At 36.7% G+C, this 23,630-nt stretch overlaps 1 long non-coding RNA gene across 4 annotated transcripts; it reads left to right on the plus strand.

Moving 5' to 3' along the window:
* Positions 1-3,965: 3,965 nt before the first annotated feature.
* On the plus strand, positions 3,966-19,343 carry LOC133850012 (uncharacterized). 4 transcript variants are annotated; one of them, XR_009895567.1, is made up of 3 exons: positions 3,966-4,019; positions 4,442-4,731; positions 19,164-19,343. It is a non-coding gene; the product is annotated as an uncharacterized LOC133850012 (long non-coding RNA). The 4 variants fall into 4 exon arrangements; XR_009895566.1 differs by having other exon boundaries at positions 3,968-4,204; positions 4,409-4,731; XR_009895568.1 differs by having other exon boundaries at positions 3,969-4,204; positions 4,530-4,731; positions 19,164-19,342.
* Positions 19,344-23,630: the final 4,287 nt, after the last annotated feature.

The following is a 23,630-nucleotide window of genomic DNA, read 5'->3' on the forward strand; positions in this document are numbered from 1 at the left end:
ATCATCCGTTTTGTATAAACATAAAGAAGCTTTGTCCCATCTTAGCTGACTTGCAGCATAAGTCAACTTTTGTACTTTAGTTCTAATTTGATATCCGAATAAAGCGGAAGCTTGCAGCTCCCAACAAACAAATATAGTTTTTTCTAATCAGTACAACTGAATTGATTAATTCGCATACAACCTACATACAATGTACATACAATGCTCATCAGTTTGTTATTTATAATTAGATAATACTGAAATAAATAATAATTGTTTTACATCTGATTACATTTAAATAAAAAGTATTATTTTGTATATAATATTTTCTGAATAAATTACTTATATGCTTTTATTTTTTGAATATTTTTTTTAGTTTGTAAAGAATTGAAACATAAATTATAATAAATACAAATTTAAAGTTGTTATTTATCAAAGAAGATTTAAATTTTTAGTTTGTATAAAATGGAAAAAAGGAAAATATAAATTAAATGTATACAAAAAAAAGGTGGGATTTGAACCCAGGCACATTTCTACTAGAGGTGGAGAACTATCGATGGCACTATCGGGACTATCGATGGTTGGCCACTATCGACACGCTCTCGATAGCGGCGCGTACTCTCGATAGTGGTCAATCGCTATCTTCGATAGTGGTCGATATTTTTTCAAATATCTTTGTATACCCGCAACCTTCGTAGAGTCATAGAGGGTCTTTAGCAAAGCAGGACAAAGCATTTCAAATAGGCATACAAAATTATTGATTGAAATAAATATATAAATAGCAGTTAAGGTAAACCTAAATAATAAAAAATCATATTATTCGAATAATAATTATTTATAATTTTCAGATAAAGATTGAAAAACCAATTACAATAAATATAGATTATTTAAAAAACTAATTAAATTATTTGTTTTTACTGCATTATCGGCAACTATCAAGCAATATTGATAGTTCTCCACCTTTAATTTCTACACCCGCCAATACATTACGAATATAATCAACACACATGCTTTTTTATCGGCGGTAAATTGCCAGTGTATAGGCATGAACAGTTGTAGACTCGAAACGTCGTCGCGGCAAAACTAATTGACGTGTGCTAGTTGCTTGTCCGCGAGGAAATTGTACGTTGCAAAACTTCACATGCTTAGTATGCATTGCATACACATACCAATATAGGCAAGTATGTACATATATAGACGCATCAATAGCCATGACTATTTAGAGAGGTCCGTTTTTCCGTTTAAACACATACATCCCAGAGACTTTAAGAGATAGACTTATATTTTTTTTCAACAGCATTTTTATACCCGCTACCCATAGGGTAGATGGGTATTATAAATTTGTGTCTGCAGGAAATGTATGTAACAGGTAGAAGGAGGCATCTCCGATCCTAAAGTATATATATTCTTGACCAGCGTCAACAGCCGAGACGATATAGCCATGTCCGTCTGTCCGTCCGTCCGTATGAAACACTGGATCTCAGAGACTATAAGAGATAGAGCTATAATTTTTTTTCGACAGCATTTGTTATGTTTGCACGCAGATCAAGTTTGTTTCAAATTTTTGCCACGCCTACTTCCGCCCCCGCAAATCAAAAAAAATCGAATAACAAGCCTAATTTTAAAGCTAGAGAATTTTGGTACATACAATAATTACTATAGTGGTTATGATTCCTGAAAATTTGGTTGCGACCAGATAAAAATTGTGGAAGTTATTAAGGAAATACTTTTGTATGGGCATAAACGCCAATCTGGTATATTTTGAATGGTGTACTATATCGATATACCAAACATATCATTTGGTATATTTTTAGTATTTTCGGTATATTTTGAAAATGATACCGCAATATTTTGCCTTTATTAAAAATGGGTAGCGGGTATCTCATAGTCGAGCACACTCGACTGTAACTTTCTTACTTGTTTTTTTTCGACACGCAGATCAAGTTTGTTCCAAATTTTTGTCACGCCCACTTCCACCCTCACAAATCGATAAATATCGAATAACAAGCGTAATTTTAAAGCTAGAGTCGAATTTTTGTATGTAAATTAATCAATTGGAAATATGCTGAAGTGAGAAATTGAAAGTGTTTATATTTTCAATACGATTTGTTATGCGAGCTGGGTGGGTGATAACTTGTACAATAATAACCATAGAGTTTTTGATTCTTGAAAATTTGTTGCGATCAGATACAAGTTTTCGAAGTTACTGAAGAAATTCTTTTGTATGGTCAAAATTTTACTTTTAATTGTACTTGATAGTTTTGTTAATATGATTGACTGCTTCCCTTGCTTAAATTCAGTTAAAAACTCAAGTAAATATTAAGGTGGACAAATTTAATTTTTATGAGGGGATAATTTCTTCTTTCTTTCAATAGTTTTAGACGAAGCACCTGTTACTTAAAAAATTTCAAGCTAAAAAAAATCGTTCCACGATTTCACTACTATTGGGAAAATAATTGCAATAATAAATTAAAACTCCTATATTATTTGGTTAAAAACAACTAACATTCTGCTTTAACAGTTTTAATGTTTTTATATTCTGTTCGTATATACATACCTTCTGCTTTTGATGACGCTTTGCATTTAGCTCATAGTTCTATAACTAATTATATTTCTTGTCCATATGAAATGAGAACTTCATATTTTAATAGTGCTGGAATCTCATGGATTTCTGTCAAGAATTTTAATAGATTGTACCCTTCCACGTCCCGTAGTAAGAATTCGTTTTTCCCCATACAAAAGAATTTTTTAAATAAATTAAACATGGCAACGGCAATCAAATTTCCAGAAATCATCTATGTTTGTCGATTTGCGGGGGCGGAAGTGTCGAAAAAATTATATCTCTATTGTGACTTATAGTCACTGAGAATGGATTTCTGTGTCGAAAAATTATATCTCTATTGTGACTTATAGTCACTGAGATCTAAGTGTTTATACGGACCGACGGGCAGTCGGACATGGCTATATCGTCTAGGCTGTTGACGCTGATCAAGAATTTATATACTTTATAGGGTCGGAGAAGTATCCTTCTGCCTGTTGAATACATTTTTCGGCTTTTTAATTTGGTGTATGGTATTATTGTACTTTTCTTACTTGTTTATTAAAACTTAAAACTTTTAATCGAACTCTATCAAATGCTTTTGAGATATTCAGAAAACGCGTCGTACATTTCCATACTTTTCGCGAACTCAAATTCTCAGGTAGTGCCAGTGCCAGGCGATAAACTCTGGCATATTGCATGGGCTTATACTAGCATAGTACATATATCATTTCCTTTTAATTGGCTTGACTGTTTTCTAGTTTTGAAGGGATTCTGTTGTTAGAGAATTATGAACTGTTGTTATTTTCAATCCCGATATTAAAGCGCTTACAAATCTTATTGGATTGTTGGTAAAGAGCGGGGTCCTGGCTGCGGCCTTGAGAGCGTACCGTGGTCAATCTTTGGTGTATTTTGTTTTATATGTATTGGTATTTTCTCTTCCGTAAGCATGCTTAAAGAACTCCTGGACTAAACATTTCCAAATTAATTATAAAATTTTAGTTATTATGTCAAAAAAATTAATTTGTTCAATATTTCAGCTTCAGCAATATTCTTCAAAATTAGAATTAAATTCACCTCATCCTTTAAAAAACATATTTTAAAAAACGAGAAAAAAATTATTTTTTACATATTATGATATTACGATTATGCTCCCATATAAAGTATACCGCTTAGTTAAACATCCAGCCCTCTAAAGTTTATGTAACATTTTGCCACATTATTGCTATTTTTAGGAATATTTAGCTCCCTAAGATGTTAGGTGGAAAATGTTTCATCAACATTCTTATACAAGTATGTACAATAACACCTAGATATTGGCATACTTACATACATTAAAGTTCATATTGTATATGCAAAGGTCGTATTTCCAATGTTTACATCAAAAGCTCAATTTGAAGCGCATGCGTGAGCTTAAAAGTATTCTGAAAATTTGACAGGTTGTATTCTAAATTTTGTTAGCTTTGTTTCGGGACTGTAATCAAGACATATTAAAACTTCTGTTGGTTACAATTAGTTGTTAAAAATGTATATTTGCAAGAATATACACGCATAAGTACTTTCGACGCAAGATTATAAAAAAGAAGCACTCGGAAAATAGATTTATATGTGAAATACATACAAAAGTATTTATTTAGTTGCAATGTATGTATGTACATATGTATGTGTATACAAGTATACTTACACGTAAGACTAAATATTTTATGAACTACTCAAATGAAAAAATAAAAGTAAATAGCCATTTGGAAGTGGAAAGCTTCATACTATGTACATATTTACATACATAGATACATACATACGGATTTTAAAATTTTTTACAGTATTATTGTGCGCGTTTCTACCGCTTTACTTGTATTAATACGGTTAAATGCCCTCATTTTGCATTGCTAGATAATTGTTCAGCTTTCAAATACTGTTCAGAAGTGAATCATAAGACGCTTTAAAAGATTATATTGTGTAACGTATATGTTCTTATTTGTGTATACAACAATCGTGGAAATTGACAGTTTAGAAACAACATATAAAAAATTTCCAATGAATATAAGTGCATTTGAAGTGCGAAAAGTTTGTCAAATAAGATAATAAAGCCTATAAGCTATATATAATACAATTACATGATCTTATGTATACCTATAAATCAAACTAAACAATGAACAAACTTGTTCTGCTACTCCTTTTGTGTTTTTTTAAAACGATTATCGGAATGAGAGATGGTAAGTTTACTTTAACTACCAAATGTATACATGCACACATTTACGTATTTCATATGTACACATACATACAAATGTATACATCGAAACCAATTCATGTTTTTTGAGCAAACACAATTTTCGAATTTGTTCAGAAAATATTGTATAAACTCTCTCGGGTGGTGGGCCATTATTTCTTGTAAATAGTCAGTTGTATTTTAAGTTAGTGGCATTTCATAAGTAATTTTATGAGTTATGAGTTAAACAACAGAGAATATAGCCAAACATCAGGAGTTGCTTACGAAAAAAAAATTAAAGCAGGCGAAACAAAATTGTAATATTTTTTTTACCCGGACACATTCCTTGGGCGAACGAAAATTGGCCGACTGTGACAATCTGCTCAAGAGAGTTTTCACTAAACAGACAACCGGTGGATAGAAATCTTTAAAGCGAAGGACGACAAAATCAAAGAGCTGCGTAAGGTACTCAAGAATGTACAAGTATGTATGTATTATTAAATCCAAATGTAAAAAAATATTGAGTACTGTTAAATAACATAATTTGAAAAATTGATATTTTACATGCTTAAAGAATGAATTTAAAAATATTTACGCTAAAATCAGGGTTTATAAATAACTGTGATATTTCAACTTTGTTCGACTGTGAGATAATTGCTTTAGTTCTTTGAAAATAAATTAAACGTGAAATGCTATAAAGTAAATCAAAGTGTCCCTCAGTGACCGCCGTGCTTCCTTGCACTTATTTAATAAAACATTTACTTATTTAATAAATTAAATTGGTATAAAAAAAAGAAACAGATTAATTCTCCATCTTCCCGAACACATTAAATAGCAAATTAGTTGCAATATTTTATAGCTTTCAGATCGCTCTTGCGACTGCACAACGTTATTTGATGCAATTTCGCATTCTTTTAAACTTTTTTTTATAAATAGTGTTTCATATTTGAGTAATGTTGTTAATAATCAGCGCAAACGAATAGGTTGTCTATCTTTCGTTTGTGAAACGGCTGATTTTAAGTTCACCTACTATAACTCCATCAAATAATCTGGGTTAAAAATAAAAGTAACGTCTAGAGACCTATCCAGACAATTTGGAATATCATTTATCTGGGGCAATGATACACCGAAAAGACTAAACATGGGTTGTAGAGGGGCACAGTCCAAAAAGAAACCAGGAAAATTAAATTCTCCATAAACTATTAAGTGATCACGATCAGAAGGTATGTTAGAAATGTTTATAATTATAGAAAATTGAAAACCGAAAGCATATATTGTTATATTGAATAGATATTGAGCACCTACAACCCGTCTGAATAACCATATTTCCATACAGGTAATGACATTAATAAGAATGATATACTAATTAAATATGGGTTAGTAAGTTCACAACAAATGCATCTTACATTCTGATAGCCAAGTGATCGACAGATTTGGAAGAAAGCGAAGGCGGAAGAATGAGAATTATTGTTACTATTAGGAAGTAAAAACGTAATAGTTGAAAGATTGATAATTTCGACAGAGGGTTGTAAAGATTGATTTTTTTCAACCATTTCTAAAATCGAAACACGAATAGGAACTTCAAAATTTATTGCAATATAGTTATGTAGAACTTCAACGGCTTCCGAGGGACAAAGCGACGGAGAACTAAATGTCATTAGTTGACTAGCAGGTGAAAAGGGAGCTAAAGCGACTGTGAGAGCGTGCGAATTCTATTTCATATTTTCAAAATACTTTCGCTTATCAGGTAAACTCATTCAATTGTATTTTTCCTTTAATTGGAAAGCTCTACCTTATCAGAGAGAAGCATCTAAAAACCGTTTCTTAAATTATTGAAATTGTTCGAAATTTATGGTACAGTAACCTATTCGAAATTAGGGAATATATGTTATCTAATGTTTAAAATTATCGCGGTATATCTAAGTGTTCTGCGAATCCGAAATCATTTGAAACAAGTTAGAAAGCAACAGCCGAGTGTGCTAGACAAACACTGGATTTCAGGAGATTATAAGATATAGAGCTATAATTTCTTTTTTTTTTAATTTTGATATTATTACCGCAAGTTTTTGCTTTTATTCAAAATGAGTAGCGTGTATCTCACAGTCGAGCACACTCGACTGTAGCTTTCTATCTTGTTTTATATTTTTAGTGAGCTTAGAAAGCCGACAGTTGTTAAATGCTTCACTAACTTAAGATAAACCGCCTTGCTAGTAAAGAAGATGCAGTAGTCCACTCCTCAAATTCAAAAAACACTAGACGACTGATTCAATTGCGTCTAATCCTTGTAACAGCTCGTAGTTCTAATATGGCTCCAGTTTTAAAGTGAGGAGTCATTTTATGATTGTGAGCGATAGTGTCAAAGTAATTCGCCAGGGCAGTATAATAGAGTGTTCTCGCTGACACTACATTGAGGCTGTGTAGGGGGGCATCTTCAGAATAATAATAACACTTTAACTTTGGAATTATTGTAAATTTGTAAACTTGAAAAATACATTTTTGTGCAGGTCAGCGAAAGTAGAACATATGATATGTAGAAAAGCACTAAAAGAGGGCAGGGTGACCAACATGAGGATAAACTAGTGTGATTGACTTTGTCACTCTCGATATCAATCGATCGCGACCACACTGTTAGCTGTTTTGAGTGGTCACACCTGCCATCATCTGGCATCGACAGAGGCCTTAAAAAAAATTCACATCATACGTATACTTGACTATTATGACTTTGCTACACATTTAAAACATTCAAGTTGTCTTACAGCTTTGCGAGCGCAATACGTTTCAATTTCCAATAGACACTACTTGATATACGAGGGGACCAATAGTTGAATTGAAATTCGTAAAGCTTGGCTAGCTTGGCTAAGCATCACACAATTTCATCTTGGGAACCAATATTTGTAAAAGCTATCTAATGAAGTTACTGGCTCAAATCGATACATTGGAAACTGACAGATAAGTCCATGATACGGAAGCGCATTCAAACATTTACTCTACAGCTGACTCTTGTATAGACTCTTTGAGATGCGTAAGAAAGGAGACAAATTACCAAATATGCGCCATAACTTGGCGTGTCCCAAAACATAAGAAATTGACTTCAGGCGCAAACGCCTTCCTGCTGATATTATCGTTATCATAGACTTTTCATACATGAATTACGACATTACACGTTCAAAAATGTGAACAGCTCAGAAGCAGTCGGCACTTTATCTGCTGCAGATTTACCCAAACCCTTGCTCTTCTCCTAGGTTTATCGCAAAATTGTCGAAGTTTTGTAGCCATGGATACCCCCCTGCCTCCACCTTTTTTGATACCAAAAATAGCCTCGCCTAGATATTTACAATGATCGAGCCACTTTCAACACCGAACCAGTGAAATATGAAAGTAAGTGGTGTTGGAACTTCTCAATATGAGAGGCCTTTGGAATCTAGGGACGCGGCGCAATGTAGATGACTTGATGAACTGGAGCTCACAACTGTCAAAACTCACTCACATATGGGATTTCACTTCAGCGAAACACATCATAGTTTTGATGGGTTTCACTTACGGTATCAATGCAAAAGTTTTTCTCTAACAAGCTAAGTGAAATGACACATAAGCATGATCGAAAAGCTTTAAACGCACTGCTAATTGAGTGGATTAAACGTAACTTACAAAAAGAACAGTAAAATATGCGAAAAATTACAAGAGTATTTGCAATTCAGTAATAGCTTTGTTTCGCGATCGAGAAGCTGGACTAATTAATTATGTTAGTTACAACGAACAAACGAAAATTCCGACGCGCTTTAAGTTATGATTGCAAACTCATTTAACTAATTATCATAAATAAAGTGGCAAAGCGAGGCGAATTCGAAAGCTTTATTACGAGCTCGCTTTGCTCTAATTCTGACAACTTCATTGATCCGCTCTTAAAATCTACCAACTACGCCAACACTTGCCCCTATGAACGGCAGTGCCTTTATTCCACTGGCAGAGACGCCAGTTTGTGTATTTGAAGCTTGTAAAGTCCCCTTGTAAAGCTAGACCTCACGTCTGCGATTCGCACCGCCCCGACCCACAGTCGGCGATTTGGTCCCGCTAGCGGCATTTAATTAATAACTTCTAAACTAAAATAGATATCTTCAGTCGGTTTTCTTTCACTGATCAGAAAAAAATCATAGAATTTTTTAAGTTAAAATTTTTTTTTTATTTTTTTTTTTTTTTTTAATTTAAAACATTTTTTTTTTTTAATTTAAAATTTTGTTGTACTTTTATTTTATTTGAACTTCAAATAACATATTTCATATATAAACTTTATCTAAAAAATGATGGGATGATGGGAAAAAATGGGATGACTTCTGAGTGCAATACTAAAAAAAGATCCCTTTTTGGTACTAACACTGTATCTAAAAAGTACCATAGTTTCAAGGCTAGCAGATAATAGCAGTTGATATTACACATTTTGGACGCCACTGATTAACACTTTCGGCTAATAAAGGAGTTAGACTGAATTCAGTTGAATAAATTAAGTTCTACTCCACGAAAGACAGGTGTACGCTAATCCGGGCTAGTTGTTAATACACTGAATTACCACTACGTTTTATGAGCTACACATTTATAGATCGGTCACAAACATTGATTTTTTTGAAAATACATACCTTGAATATAATAAAAAACCAAACTTCTAACAAATTCACCAAAAATTGTAAATTTCCGAGGAACTCAAATTCCATGCGCGCAAAGAGAAAAAATTGTGTAAAACTCTTTGCGAAATCATATGGTGTGTTTGACCGATCACAGCTGATGATCAGCTGATCGTAGAGCTTTCAAAAAGCTTTTAAAAATCTAATCAATGCATCTGCTATCGATATGTGAAAAAATATTAACGGATTTTTAAATTTGAAAATTTGAATTAAATGCCGCTAGCGGGACCAAATCGCCCACTGTGCGACCTTCCCAGGCAATGCTGCAGTGGCTGGTTGACCAATGCGACGACGAGCTTTCCGACTTCGATGCTTGGCAGTGACTGGTTCCAATTGGTTCGTGATTGCAGGCCCAGCACATACTCTTGGAACACTCGCTTGAGCGACGAGACAGCTCGCCATCGCCTGAAGCAGCTCAGAGCATCCTGATCCTGATTGCTGCCGGTCCCACCAGTGGCCCACCAGTAGGTGGCCAGGAGTAAACGCCTTGCCGTCGTTTGGGTCCTGGTTGACGGCTCTGAACACCGCTTCGACTGCAACAACCATTGTCTGCAGCTCCTCGGTCGTGAGCAACACGTTGCACACCGTCCGTTAGAGTAGGTGCTTTGCAGACTTAACACCAGCTTCGCATAGTCCTCTAAAGTGAGGAGCCCTCGGCGGTATGTTCGCGAACTCGTATGCGCTTTTTGATGCGAAGTCACGAACTGCGCTCTCCTCGACCTCGGAAAAAATTCAAACCTTTTGTAAGCCATTAGAAATGCATTAGCTAATATGTCAGATACAATTTCTAAGTGAACCGCTTTTGAAGCAAAACAAGCGAGCAACGCAATGTTCGATTTGTACGGAGGCTTTCCGCGAGTCCTATAGGTTGTCTCAACTGGCAAAAATCTACACCACTAATCGAAAATGGGCGATCAGCAGGCAAATTTCCCGTTATCTATGTAAACAGCTGAGGCTTACATTTAAAACAACAGATGTATCTGTGTCTGACGGCAGAGCTCATAAGCATTAACTTACCAGATTCGTCTCTAAGAATGCTCACGAGCGCTATCATAACAGTTGGTCAGGTGAAGGTACCTCACATAAGTAGCTACTGGCAAATTGTGAAGTTTGAAAATTTATCACCATACGAAATAGGAGAATTTACAGGTTGTCCCCAATTCCCAACACCGAAAACGAACAACAGAATCCTTTATACTATAATATATAATAATTGACTGTTTTATAAAAGGCTTCTTTCAGTCCTAATACCGTTTGACCAGTTTAAAATGAACTCTTTTCGCTTGACATCTTCGAATGAAGCGGAACGCATAAGCGAATACTCGCAACAGACTTGTTTGCAATGAAAACTTTTCAATCGTCTCATCTAAATCTGTTGTCATTCCAACCGCCGTCTTCAGAGACGAAATGGTGGTTAACTGACCATGCATCATGTGGTTCCTTCAAAAATAACGGACCACTAAACAATATTGATGTTATCAGTTCAGTCATATCGCAACCTTTCGTCAACTTGAATCCTGAATCTTGGCCACTCGATTCGACACCAATTTCGAGAGAGTGGAAGGATCTGACCGGATCCAATAAAGCAATAAAGAGTCACTTTCGAATCTGAACCTGCCGTTCAATTGGTGAATGTATCAGCTTACACACAAGTCAAGTCTAGGTCTTAGTCTTTAGGGGCGCTACTTTCGATTTGGACAAATAAGTTACTTGACAAACTGCATTATGCGTGCGACCGTAAATTTAAGCTCTTATTAAAGCGTCGTACCCTGATGCTGTGCAATTGCGTCAAATTTGACTTCAAATTCTGCCACACAACCAAACTCAAAAGAGTGGATTTATTCCACTCCAACGTTTGAAGCCAGAGCTTTTGAAGCAGTAGCATTTCCTTTATGATTAAGGGACTTAAAAGGACAAGGTTGAGATTGTTGTTGAATCTAACTATTCTTGAAGGGTCTTTTGGGTCTTTTCTCAACACTAGAGGCTGATAGTTTCGATGTGCCTCGTGCACCATTAATTGACAGTACATCTTTTTGAAATCGGCCTTTAATGAATATTTATGCAATCGAAAACAAAATAGGTATCTTTGAATGTTCGGTCCGTACATAAGAATGACAAAATATAACTCACCTCGGACATGGCCCATCTCAAATTATTCTTTCATGAATTCCAAATATATTCGCTTTAACTCGTCGACTCGATATAGGCCTTAAAGGAGCTACCAAACTGGTGGCAGTTTTTCGTCAAACCGACCAGACGGCAATCTTTTTACATTATTTGTAAAATGATCTTCACAAATGTGCTGTTGACAAATCTGCTTTGGCGGAAGAACTCACATCTTGAAACAATCCAGCAAAGACTTGTTTTTTGAAGGACTGAATACTCTGGATTTTGTTTAATTGGATCTTGACAATTGGTGAAAGAATGTTTCTGCACCGATAGGTAGATCAATTTTCTGAGGCTTAAAGTAATAGGTATCCGCCAGTTGAAGATTATCAGGTATCAGCCAGCTACTGACATTCATAGTCTGATCTAAGTGATAGCCTGAGATCAATTTGAAGGTCCATAAATCGATCGAATACTCACCACAGTGTAAATCTTTTTCTTAACTTCTCTATGCAAATGCAGTCGTTGAGCTAGCCCTCAGTGACCACATTAAATTGTGACCCAAAATCCAACAAAGTTTGGGCTACGACGAAATCGCCTGCGTTCGTTTATATTTGACCGATGACTACTTTTATCATGCATTGCATGCGAAGTGGATGAACGATCAGGCAGATCAGAACCGCGGAGGGACTTGGGGGGTGGTAAAGCTGTACTATTGTCTCTATCCTGCTCTGATATTTTAGACAGCAAAGCTTCAAATCAACAATCAACGGACAATTTAATATTTAAGAAATTAAATATTACAATTGTTAAATGGATCGTAGAACTTCTTCTAACTCCATACTTGGAAACAAGCAGGCTGTTCACGAAAGAATGCACCATGTAATATGCCTTATGCGTTACAACAAGAAACAAAATATAACACTACAACACTACGTACTCCATGCCTACTATCACAACTAGTTCCTACAACCTGGCTGCTGCCTTAACTACCAGCAATTGTTCTGGCATAACCGTAGTGGTTATGCCCATTACAGCTTTGCTATCAATTAGATTGGTAAACGCGCAAAAGTGGTAAAAAGGAAAAAGTAACCATTGTCGCCTCCCCTTAAGAATCAGAGGGCGTTCAATGGTCATGAACTCCCCACGACTGAGAGTGAACAGCCAAGACAGAGTAATCGACCTCAGGCAAGCAACATGTTTTCTCTGTTGGACATAGATGAGGAAACTGATGATGCTGATGAAGTAACTGTAGGTGATAATAATGTTACAGTGAACCACGCAGTAGTTATCAATGATAATGATAGTGATGAGGCTGCTTCTGGACGTAGCACAGTGGGCGATTTGGTCTCGCTAGCGGCATTTAATTAATAACTTCTATACTAAAATAGATGTCTTCAGTAGGTTTTTTTTCGCTGATAAAAAAAAGTCATAGATTTTTATAAGTTATAGAAGTTTTTTTAAATTTTTTTTTTTGCTACTGACACTGTGCCTAAAAAGTACCATAGTTTGTGTCGATGCCAGATGATGGCTCGTGTGACCACTCAAAACAGCTGACAGTGTGGTCGCGATCGATTGATATCGATAGTGACAAAGTTAGTATACTGTGCGTGTGACCTTGTCACACGTGCAGTCACACTGATCAAGTTTATCTTCATGTTGGTCACCCTGCCCTCTTTTAGTGCTTTTCTACATATCATATGTTCTATTTTCGCTGACCTGCACAACAAGTGTATTTTTCAAGTGTGCAATAAAAGTCATTTGTAAAGTTTACAAATCTACAATAATTCCAAAGTTAAAGTGTTATTACTATTCTGAAGACGCCCCCCTACAAAGTTTGAAAGCTAGCAGGTACTAGCAGTTCATATTAGACATTTTGAACCCCACTGATTCACACATTCGGCTAATAAAAGAATTAGACTGAATCCACTTGAATCCAGTAAGTTCGACTCCACGAAAGACAGGTGTACGCTAATCCGGGCTCGTTGTTAATACACTGAATTAACACTACGTTTTATAAGCTACACATTTATAGACCGGTCACAAGCATTTATTTTTTTGGAATACATACCTTAAAGATAATAAAAAGCCAAACTTTTAACAAATGCAATAAAAATTGTATTCCGAGAAAGTCGAAATCAATGCGCGAAAAAGAAAGAATTTTGTAGAGCTCTTTGCCAAATCATATGGTGTGTTTGTCCGTTCACAGCTGATGATCAGTTGATCATAGAGCTTTTAAAACGATTTGATAAATCTAATCAAAGCATCTGTTGTCGACTTGTGGAAAAAATCGCCCACTGTGCGTAGAGGTCATTCAGAGCCACCACAAATAGTAGTGCATACATATAACCTTAGTGTCCTATTTGAACTCATAGATAAGGTCAAAGTTATCGTTAATCAATCGTCAATCATGGAGAAACGATAAGAATATTTCCCAAAGACAGGGATACCTATAGAGCCATTGTGGACCATATTGATAACGTTGGCTTAGAATTTCACACTTACCAAATGAAAACAGACAAGCCGCCGGCCAACTTCAAACCTCTTGGCTACGAAGTGCTACAAATACACAACCCAAAATCAAGGGCAATAAAGAAGGCAAACTCAATATTTTCATTATTAATGTTAAGCTTTGTGCCAACATTAATGATATTCACAAATTAAAAACTATTTGCGCCAAAAAGTGAGGATCTGAAATAGCGCAATGCTATAGGATGCCAGGAATATGGGCATACTTCCAGATACTCTTGCCGTTATCTATACTGCGCCAGATGTGGAAAAAATAATCATACTACACAATATAAGCGGTCCTAAGATGCTTCACTGATGTAATCACTGCTCAGGAAGTCATATGGCCAGCTACAAAGGCTGCTAATGGTTCCAGGAATTTCTGCGTCGTTGAACTGCACCTTCTAGGGGCCGTTCTAATAACGCAAACTTGACGCGCCGGACAAACGTTAGGCCTCTCGAGCATTATCCTAAGCTGCAACACGCTCGCCCTAGCACAAGATCCAAGGGTCAAGCGACGCAACAATAACACCCAACTATATGCCAACCACAGCCTGGCACTTCCAGCGGTGGTCTCTCTTATGCTGCAGTAACTAGAATGACGTTAATGACGGATCTGCTCAGCGTCGACTCCATAATCTCCAAACGCAAAAATTACTGCAACAACAAGCTATAAACAAGCCAACTGACACTGTTTACACACTGTTGCAGCAGCAGCAGATACAATTTCAATATTGGCAGCAAAAACTAAAACAACAGCAACAGCAGCATTTATTTCTGTGGCTACAACAGTAAAAACAGGAGCAAGAACAGCAACGCAAGCAAAACAGCGATCGCCTGGAAAGACTGGAAAAAATGGTGTTTGACATGGCCAACACGATTCGTCAATGGTCTGGAAGTAAATCTAGCTCCCAGCTCCAGTTTAACGTTCCAGAATCACAATGAATCCACTAAAGGTTCTTATTTGGAATGTCAATGGTATAGTTGGAAAAGCCAAAGAGGTTGAACTCTTTGCGCACAGCAATAACGTTGACATCATTCTGTTGTCTGAAATTAGGCTCCACCGAAGACAAACAGTTAAAATCTTTGGATATGTTTTTTATCCAGCACACAAGCCATCGAGCAACAATCACAGTGGAGGCGGCGCAGCTGTTTTAGTAAGAAGTACTCTTCGCCACTTTCCTCGAAGACCTATTGAAACACTTACTGCTCAAATATCAACAACAGATATGGAGATTAGTGCTATATATTGTCCTCAGAGAAATAGGCTTGAAGAAAGAGACTTAATTGACATACTTCGTGCTAACGGTCAGCGATATCTATGTAATTGGCGGGACCTGGAATGCTAGACACTGGATGTGGGGTGACACATACAACTCACCCAGAGGACGCGAACTATCAGAAGCCGGTGCTGCCTGCGGAGCCAAAGTTCTTGCTACAGGATCGCCCACAAGGTACCCATGTGTTGACAACCACACGCCTACCTACATTGACTTTGCTTTTTATCATGGAATTCCTGATTTGTTGATAAATATAAAACAGAGCAAGGACGTTGATTCAGATCACCTACCCCTTGTCACCGTTAGCACAAACAATGTTATGTGTCACTACTTCTCCTCGGCGCATTACAAAACGCACTAATTTGCCAGCATTAAGACAGCATCTGGAACGCAATTAAATCGAGCCCTGGACTCTGGAGATGACATAGAAGATACTGACTGACTCCATATACAAAGCTGTTGCTGAATCAACTCCACCTGCCGCTCAACCAAGTGCAATTGAATACGGAATTACCCTCACTAGGGAAGCCAAACAGCTTCTTGCAGATAAACGACGCCTCCGAAGTAGTGTTATCCGTTTTAAAGACACATGGGATCGATTAATCTGGGACCGGACTACAAGGGAGTTAAAAACTCTGTTAAGGCAGCTAAGGAGTATTTTCTTCAAGCAAAAACTGGCATCATTAGACTTCACGGTTGACGCTAACTACTCGCTCTGGAGACGCACAAAAGCTCTGAAAAGACAACCCTTCAGGCAGGTTCCAGTTCAGTGCCCTAGTGGTGGCCTTGCCAGAAATGAAATAGAACAAGCTAATGCGTTTGCTGCAGTCCACTTAGAAGCTCGATTCACTCCGTACGATTTTACATCAACGGAACAGGTCAGGATCACGCAACACTATCTACAGACGGCTTTGCAAATGTCACTTCCCATTAAGCCAGTGAGAACTGAGGAGATATGTGACGTCATCAAATCGTTAAGTACCAACAAAGCACCTGACATAGATAGGATATGCCATCGCAATCTTTATAGATATGCAACAAGCCTTCGACAGAGTCTGACACGATGGCCTTTTATGTAAAATAAAAAAATGCTGTTACCTTTTCCATTCTATGGAATATTAAAATCGTATGTGGTCGACGCGAATTCAAAGTGAGAGTTAGAGACTCCTTTTCTACAACCCGCAGGGTAGTGTTCTAGGACCACTACTGTATTCCTAATACACCTATGACCTACCCATCCCAATGGGTGCATATATGGAAGATCCCTCCAAGACTCTGATTGCAACTTATGCGGACGACATTGCCGTCTTATACGATTCTCCAAGCCGAGCAGAAGCTGCAAACGGACTCCAAGGATACCTGGATAGCTTGGCAGCTTTGTGCAGAAGGTGGAATCTGAAGGTCAATTCCACAAAAACAGTAAACCCATGTTTTACTCTGGAAAGATTAATTTCCACCACTCTAGCTATTCACTTCGAAGGCGTGACACTAGAACAACCTCTTTGTGCGAAATATCTCGGTATTTTAGCAAGAGACTTACATTTGCGCCACACTTAAAAGCTGTGACCAAGAACAATGGCCAAAGGTTACAGAAAGTGCGCTGGCTGCTCAACAAAAGAAGCAAACTGTCTCCTCGAGCATACGTACATTGCATAGATTTGGGGGATTGCTGCCAAATCGAGCTACAAGCGTATCCAAGTACTGCATAATCGAGTGTTACGTCAAATTACAAACCGCCATTGGTACGTGAGAGAATCCACCCTACACCAGGATCTGAAAATACACACACGACCCTATATAGCGAGAAGTTGCTAATCCATAGGAGCAGACTCTCTAGGAGACTCCTACTACAGCTAGACCGCTGAGGCGCTTAAAACGTCAAGGTTTCGCCAAAACGTTCACCCAAACGTGATCTTCACATAAACTCCTTAAATTAATATGAGGTTTGGCCCAAATAACTAAATTTTTTCCCTTTGTTTTTATAGTACTACCTTCTTCCTGCTGTACTGGTTCGATACTTAAAAAAAAAGTCAATTAAACAACAAATAAAACAAAAATTAATTTTTTTTTAAAAACTGTATTTGTTTTTATTTATTTATTTAATTATTAAACAAAAGTCAATCAAACAACAAACAAAACAAAAATATTAAAAAAAAAAACATGTAAGAAAGTTACAGTCGAGTGAGCTCGACTGTGAGATACCCGCTACCCATTTTTAGTAAAGGCAAAATATTGCGGTATCATTTTCAAAATATACCGAAAATACTAAAAATATATCAAATGATATGTTTGGTATATCGATATAGTACACCATTCAAAATATACCAAAGACGGCACAATGTACCAGATTGTCAGCCAAAGCAACTCAGACCCAGGCGTTTTTGCCCATACAAAAGTATTTTTTTTTAATATCTTCCACAATTTTTATCCGATCGCAACCAAGGAATCATAACTACTAAAGATATTATTGTATATACCAAAATTCGTAACTCTAGCTTTAAAATTAGGCTTATTATTCGATTATTTTGATTTGCGGGGGCGGACATAGGCGTGGCAAAAATTTGAAGCAAACTTGATCTGCGTGCAAACATAACAAATGCTGTCGAAAAAAAATTATAGCTCTATCTCTTATAGTCTCTGAGATCCAGTGTTTCATACGGACGGACGGACAGACACACAGACGGACAGACGGACATGGCTATATCGTCTCGGCTGTTGTCGCTGGTCAAGAATATATACATATACTTTATAGGGTCGGAGATGCCTCCTTCTACCTGTTACATACATTTCCTGCCGGCACAAAGTTATAATACCCTTCTACCCTATGGGTAGCGGGTATAAAAAATTTTATTTGGTTTTATTTATTTATTTAATTCTCCTAGCCACTAATAAGTTATATCGGACAACTATTAGGAAGGGACTTATTCGAAGGAGCAAACGCGATATCTCACTGACTCAACCAACGAATGTAGAGGAGCGAGTTTTAAACAGTACGAAAGCTGTTGCTAGCGCGTGACAACGAAAAGTGCAAACAACGGCAAAGACTACAGAACTAAATGAACCGGTGCAGATGCTGACTTGCAGGCGTATTCACATATGTATGTATGTTTGCTTAGCTAAGAGCACGCAATTTACAGCTGCTGCGAGTATTTTGACAAAAGAAGGGCGACGAAAGCGAAAATTGCTACCGAACTAACAGAACAACATCTAATAAGCCGTTCTGTTGAGAGTTGGAAATATAAATTTCACTTTGTCTAACTAAGAGGTTCTCCTTTAACTTTACGTTGTTAGAAATGTTTAAGTGCAATGCTATACTATTTCGTATGCTCATAAAACTTTGCAAAAGGCAAACCAGTTCTTTCTTTCGCTTTTCGCTTTCAATTTTCAGCACAGTACCTCGAGTTGGCGATCTGTTTTTTATGATACTAGACATTTCCTCTGTTAGCGTTACTGTTGCTCCACCGATGATGCGGGAACAAAACAAAATTGAGTTGCGCTATGCATACACTCAAATAAGTACACAGTGCAACGAAATATGCCCGTCCTCATCGTTCCGCATGCGATCTGCGACTGACGTACGCTGTGCATTGCCTTCGAACATCGAATTTTAAAAAGAGTCGAAGAGGCTCTGGTGTTGAAATCGAAGCGCTAAAGCATATACTTAATGCGGTCGGAACTACCTTGCTCTATTATTGTACATACATTTCCAATATATTATACTATAATCACATGCTAACTAAATTACACTTTATTACACACGCATAATATGTAAATATTGTATGACTAAACAAAATTCCTAGATAAATGAAACATTCAGTTTTACATTCATTATATTATTTAATTTTAATAATTTGTTGATGTAATTTCAGTGTTTGTTCAAAAAATTGAAGCTTTAATTGGAGAAAACGTTTATCTACCATGTAATGTAACAAGCTACGAAGGCGATGAAGCTGTTTTAGTTTTGTGGTATCGAGATGACAAAGGAACCCCCATATACAGGTACAAAGAATTCTGAAAATTATTATTTTTCAGAAATGTTTAACGATAGACATATTAAAAACAGTTCGTAAAAGCAAATCAGTGTAGTATTATCAATTAAAAATTCAATTTTGAAATTTGTTATATTTATAAACTATTTGACTACAATTATACCACAGAGTTTTTTTTTATACCCGCTACCCTTAGGGTTATAACTTTGTGCCGGCAGGAAATGTATGTAACAGGTAGAAGGAGGCATCTCTGACCCCATAAAGTAAATATATTCTTGATCAGCATCAACAGCCGAGACGATCTAGCCATGTCCGTCTGTCCGTCCGTCCGTATGAAACACTGGATCTCGGAGACTATGAAGATAGAGCTATAATTTTTTCAAGTTTGTTTCAAATTTTTACCATGCCCACTTCCGCCCCCGGAAATCAAAAATCGAATTTCAAGCGTAATTTTACAGCTAGAGCTAGAGCTGTATACTATAATATCAATAGTATTTATGATTCCTCAAAATGATAAAAATTGTGGAAGTTATTAATGAAATACTTTTGTATGGGCAAAAACGCTAGACCCCTGCTTTGGCCGACAATCTGGTATATTGTGCCGTCTATGGTATATTTTGAATGTGGTACTATAACGATATTACAAATATACCATTTGGTATATTATATTTTGCTTTTATTCAAAACGGGCAGCGGGTATCTCACAGTCGAGCCCACTCGACTGTAGCTTTCTTACTTGTTTACTATGTCTTTAATTACTTCTAATATTTTGATAGTTTCGCAACCAAATATTACGTACCAAAATTCGATTGCTATTTAAGACTTGAGATTATTGGGGCATAAGTGGACGTGGCTGTCAAAACCAAGTAAGAACGCTACAGTTGAATATGCTTGGATGTGAGATTCCCGCTGCCCTTCTCAATTTAAGAATAAACAAACTCAATTAAAAAGAATAATATCGAATAGAACCAAATCAGCTGAAAACGATAAATTTAATTCATTTTTCCTGCACAAAGTAGTCAATATAATTGACTTTGCAATTTTATTTCAATTTTGTACTATGCCTCCGTCTATATTCTTTTCCTCTTGGACTTATTTAGCTTTTAGTTCACAGAATTCCAAATACCTATTGTTAACCCTTAAGCGCTGTTCCCATTTCGTCATTTCGTAAGTTCCACATACATATAGAGTGACAATTTTTAGCAACCTTTGTGTCATATGGCATAGAAATGGTAAAAACAAAATTCATTCATTAAAAATAATAAGAATGCTACTGTCGATTGTCCTCGATTATGAGATACCCGCCAACCATTTAGAATAAAAGCAAAATAGCGCGGCTTTATTTTTAGAATATCCGTCAGAAAGCCGGAAAGCGGTCAGGTTTTCGGTCCTCCATTGGGAGTAGGATCAGCTCGGCGATGGGTCTGCGGATAGTACTCCGCGCCGTAAGCACGTCTACGACTCAGACCTTTGTGTCGGTACCTGGGCACGTACCAAATACCAAGTACTCATGTAGGACGGCATTGTATGAATGGCCCAATTTAATGCAGTCGGTCTGCCGGAATGGATATTTTCTTCGCAAACGAAATCAGACGCCTTAAACAACTTCGCTGGAATATCTTCTACCTTCCAAAATTTGTAAATTAGTTCGTCGTGCTTATCGTCGGCACATTTAAAAAAATAGGGCAAGTGAGAATCTAGCCAAACACAGGACTGGAAAGCCCTGATACGACATATATACGCTCTGAAAGTCGCTTCGAACCCCAAGTCGATTAGTGCAAGGTGTATTTAGTACTTAGATGGCATACATAATTTTGCACATTTGTTCGGAGTGGAATGTGTGGTTGAACTGGAAGAGGAAGAGCCGCCATTGCACTATGGGCAAAAGTCCCGAATTGCGGCATTTTTACCATTTTTGAAGATAGAAACATGAAACTTTGTACATATACCTAAAAAATAAAGATCGAATTTCGGATTTTTTCTTTTTTCAATTGGACCACGCCTTTCTTCCCGCCCACCTTACCATGAGGTTTAGATTTTCGATTTTTTTTCGCTTCGAACTTTGCTGAGGATGATACAGAGATTGAGTTCCGCGAGTTGGAAGACGGCTTCACGTCCTCAATCGCTTCGAGTGTCCGATAACGCTGGTTGGGAAACGTGCTCAAATCTTGTCTTGCGGGAATTTTGGAGTTGTCCACGAAAGATTGTTTCCACAGCGAGAGTGTGAGTTTGGGAAGCTTGGACGAGCATTGAGACACAAGGATGAAGTCTGCGATCGGACTGGAGACGGAAATATCAGAGCGGTCAAGCACCGCTGAATAGTGCTGACAAGAATTTTGTTGTTCTGCAAAATTGAGCTTCCTTAGTTAAAATTCCTTCGGCCGACTCTAGTTTTATTTTGCGAATTCTGTCCATCAACAGTGATATAAGTGGGATTTTTTTTTCTTTTTTTATACATATGACACATATGATACAACAGAGCACAAGGCACGTCCCTAACAATATTTTTTTTGTATAAAAAAAACACAAGCACATAGACGAACCACAACATAAGTACAAACACTTAAGATAAGAAAACGCTTACCTGTGTCATTCTAACTGCTTGCAAGCACACCGATTGTAGGCAATTATTTGTGATGAAGTGAGCAGTTACTGTTAGGTAGGATCGAGTTGAATTTCTGATTGTTACTCTGTCACAGGTGAACGCAAAGTCTTTTACATCTTGAAGAATGGTCTTCATCCTAGCTACACAGCTGTCGTATTTCGCTTCGATCAGAAATTATGTTAATGGTAAAAAAATATCAAATATAAATTATATGAAATTCGAAAACATTTACCTTGAACCGGCTTGGAATCTTGTATTTCGGAACACATATTGTATATTAATCAAATTGGGAAATCCTTCTTTTTCCACGCTCCGGACAGGCAAATTGTCTTTGCAGATCATAAATACGATCGCTTCCGTGATATCATTATGTTTCCCTAAACGTTAAAAAATTGTTTTTAATCAATTAATAATAAAAGTATAAGATACAACAATATTTACCGTTAGCAGTGGACGAACACTAAACGCGTTCTCTATGGACATTTGCTCAATACTTTTGAAGAGCTTTTTTCGATTTCTGAAAATATAATAAAAGTAGAATTATATGTATATATATGTATGTATATCAACATATGCATCTGCACAAAAACATATATAATTCTGGTTTTATTTCGCCTATTTCATATTTTAATTGAAATTTACAAATCAAATCACTAACACGACATTTGCGGGTAAAAACTCACACACACTAGAGCACAAGTCCAAGGGTTCACAATTTCGGGGAAATACACACATGCCACTTTTTATGATTTAATTACCTTTGTACACTATAGATATGCATCCCGATGCCTGTTTCTAAGGTGAGACAGCAAGTTCGACGAATTGCCGCTCGTTTTGACAATTTTACTGCAAATGTTGCAGGTCTGATTTTTAATATTCGAAAAAAAAACCTTTTGCAGGAATTCAAATCAAAGTGACCAATTATGAAATATCAAAAATATAACGATATATGATATATATTAGGGGAAAAAATATCATGATATAAATATTTATCTTTATAAAAAAAATATCGATATATTGATATATTTCCCACAACCCTACTTTTTACGAGCAGCATCCAATTTCTGTGCTTTGGTAGCTGTTGCAGTTGTCGCCTTCTTAATAGGAGGAGCCTTTAACTGAGCAATAATAAATCAATATCGAAATTGATGTTTCGTACATGTCCACGTCACGATGTTGTTGATTGATTTACACATTTACCTTTTTACGAGCAGCAGCCAATTTCTATGCTTTGGCATCTTGCGTGTCGTCTGGCATGGCCAATGGGTCAGCTGTTACGACTGGACTTCGTGTTGTTAATTTACAAAACTTATTACGTTAGTTTTAAAACGAAAACAATTAAGAAAGTTACAGTCGAGTGTGCTCGACTGTGAGATACCCGCTACCCATTTTTAATAAGGGCCAAATATTGCGGTATTATTTTCAAAATATACCGAAAATACCAAAAATATACCAAATGATATGTTTGGTATATCGATAAAGGTCACCATTCAAAATATACCACAGACGGCACAACTCGCAACTAAATCCGTCCGTGTGTCTGTCCGTCCGTCCGTATGAACACCTAGATCTCAGAGACTATAAGAGATAGAGCTATAATTTTTTTTCGACAGCATTTGTTATGTTTGCACGCAGATCAAGTTTGTTTCAAATTTTTGCCACGCCCACTTCCGCCCCGCAAATCAAAAAATCTAATAACAAGCGTAATTTTAAAGCTAGAGTTTTGATATATACTGTAGTTA

This window comes from Drosophila sulfurigaster, unplaced genomic scaffold (genome assembly GCF_023558435.1).
Source record: "Drosophila sulfurigaster albostrigata strain 15112-1811.04 unplaced genomic scaffold, ASM2355843v2 ctg93_pilon, whole genome shotgun sequence".
Lineage (NCBI taxonomy): Eukaryota > Metazoa > Arthropoda > Insecta > Diptera > Drosophilidae > Drosophila > Drosophila sulfurigaster.